Source organism: Lemur catta, chromosome 3 (assembly GCF_020740605.2).
Source record: "Lemur catta isolate mLemCat1 chromosome 3, mLemCat1.pri, whole genome shotgun sequence".
NCBI lineage: Eukaryota > Metazoa > Chordata > Mammalia > Primates > Lemuridae > Lemur > Lemur catta.
In genome coordinates this window covers 29,486,806-29,489,529 of record NC_059130.1, presented here as the reverse complement: position 1 = coordinate 29,489,529, position 2,724 = coordinate 29,486,806, and the positions used below count along the sequence as shown (strand labels likewise).

General features: G+C 44.3%; 1 non-coding gene across 1 annotated transcript; it reads right to left on the bottom strand.

Moving 5' to 3' along the window:
* Positions 1 to 947: 947 nt before the first annotated feature.
* On the bottom strand, positions 948 to 1,051 carry LOC123636307. The gene has a single exon (XR_006734494.1). It is a non-coding gene; the product is annotated as a small nucleolar RNA U13 (small nucleolar RNA).
* Positions 1,052 to 2,724: the final 1,673 nt, after the last annotated feature.

The following is a 2,724-nucleotide window of genomic DNA, read 5'->3' as shown; positions in this document are numbered from 1 at the left end:
TTCTCGTGGTCATCTTGGATTTGGGCAATAGCCACGCCTTCTTTTGCTTCGCCATGCCCTCAGCCTTAGAGCATGCGTGTGGTCGGCTTGGGCGCTTCTTATAATTCAAGAAAATTGAGTAACCCGGCGCTTCTCGAAGATCCAGTTGTAAATGCATCACCTTGTGTTTGGAGATCTATTGGAATCTTTATGTTCATATCTAATGTGTGATTTCTTTTTCAAAATTTTTTAATTCTTTTTGAGACAGAGTCTCACTCTGTTGCCCGGGCTAGAGTGCTGTGGCGTCAGCCTAGCTCACAGCAACCTCAAACTCCTGGGCTCAAGGGATCCTCCTGCCTCAGCCTCCCGGGTAGCTGGGACTACAGGCATGCACCACCATGCCCAGCTAATTTTTTCTCTATATATTTTAGTTGTCCATATAATTTCTTTCTATTTTTAGTAGAGACGGGGGGCGGGGGGGGGGTCTCACTCTTGCTCAGGCTGGTCTCAAACTCCTGACCTCAATCGATCCACCCGCCTCGGCCTCTCAGAGTGCTAGGATTACAGGGGTGAGCCACCGCGCCTGGCCCTAATCTGTGATTTTTTATGTAACTTTTCTCATTATTTATAGAGCGAAAATAGTAGGGGCCAAAGTGCAACAGGAAGGACTGAAGTTAGGTAACCAATTTTGAGATTTGGGAACTTAAAAAACTGCAGGAATGGGGGACATCCTGGTGGCGGAGAAAATTACATTAAGGTTCTGAAACTTTCAGCTCTGATCTGGAACTATTTGTCCGTATACACACACACACACACACACTTACTTAAAAGAAGAGAAGGAGCTCTTTAAATGAGCTGGGAGGCCTGAGGTGGAGAGTCAATTCATTTCAAAATTGGTATCTCTACAACTCAACAACAAAAAGACAAACAACCCTATGTATTTTATTTATTTATTTTTATTTTTTTCATGTCAGACAGGTAATGTGCCAACGTCGTAACAAGGTTTGAGGGAGGCACATCTCACGCATGCGTGTGAAAACCCAATCGTACTGCTTATGAACTACAAAAGGATTAAACAACCCTATTTAAAAATGAGCAAAGGTAACCTTCTATGACTTGGACCAGGAAAAATTTAAAAATTTTTTTACTTTTTTTTTTTTTTTTGAGACAGAATCTCACTCTGTTGCCCAGGCTAGAGTGAGTGCTGTGGCATCAGCCTAGCTCACAGCAACCTCAAACTCCTGGGCTTAAGCGATCCTCCTGCCTCAGCCTCCCGAGTAGCTGGGACTACAGGCATGCGCCACCATGCCCGGCTAATTTTTTTTTATATATATATTTTTAGTTGGCCAGATCATTTCTTTCTATTTTTAGTAGAGACAGGGTCTCGCTCTTGCTCAGGCTGGTCTCGAACTCCTGACCTCAAGTGATCCTCCCACCTCGGCCTCCCAGAGTGCTAGGATTACAGGCGTGAGCCACCGCGCCCGGCCTAAAATTTGTTTTAATTTAAAAAAATGAGGCCAGGCGAGGTGGCTCACGCCTGTAATCCTAGCACTCTGGGATGCCAAAGCGGGTGGATCGCTTGAGGTCAGGAGTTCGAGACCAGCCTGAGCAAGAGCGAGACCCTGTCTCTACTAAAAATAGAAAGAAATTATCTGGCCAACTAAAATATATATAGAAAAAATTAGCCGGGCATGGTGGCACATGCCTGTAGTCCCAGCTACCCTGGAGGCTGAGGCAGAAGGATTGCTTGAGCTTAGGAGTTTGAGGTTGCTGTGAGCTAGGCTGATGCCATGGCACTGTAGCCCAGGCTAGAGAGTGAGACTCTGTCTCAAATAAAAAAATAAAATAAGATAAAATAAAAAATAAAAAAAAATGAGCAAAGGACTTGAATAGATTTTTCTGCAAAGGAAATATACAAGTGGCCAATAAGCACATGAAAAGATACTCAACATGATCAGTCTTTAGGGAAATGCCAATCAAAACCAAGTCGATGTGATACCACTTCACACCCACTAGGATGGCTAAAATTAAAACAAACAAAAAACAGAAAATAATAATCATTGGTAAGGATGTGGAGAAACTGGAGCCTTCAGACATTGCTGGTAGGAATCTAAAATAGTGCAGCTGCAGTGGAAAACAGTTTGGCAATTCTTCAATAAACTAAGCATAAAATTAGCATATGACCCAGAAGTTTCACTCCTGAGTATATATCCAAAAGAACTGAAAACAAACATTCAAACAAAACCTTGGGCCGGCACAGTGGCTCACGCCTATAATCCTAGCATTCTGGGAGGCCGAGGTGGGAGGACCGCTTGAGCTCAGGAGTTTGAGACCAGCCTGAGCAAAAGCGACACCCCATTTCTACAAAAAATAGAAAAACTGGCCAGGCATGGTGGCTTGTGCCTGTAGTCCCAGCTACTTGGGAGACTGAGGCAGGAGGATCGCTTGAGCCCAGGAATTGAAGGTTTCAGTGAGCTATAATGATGCCACTGCACTCTAGCGCAGGTGATGGAGTGAGACCCTATCTCAAAAAAAAAAAAAAAGTCATAATAGACATAGACAGGATTGTTTTTAATTTTTTAGAGATGGGGTCTCACTGCGTTGCCCAGGTTGGAGTACACTGGCTATACACAGGCATGATCATAGCAAACTACAGCCTCAGACTTCTGGGCTTAACCAATCCTCTTGTCTCAGGCTCCCAAGTGGCTGGGACTACAGGCACATGCCACTGTGCCCAGCAATAGA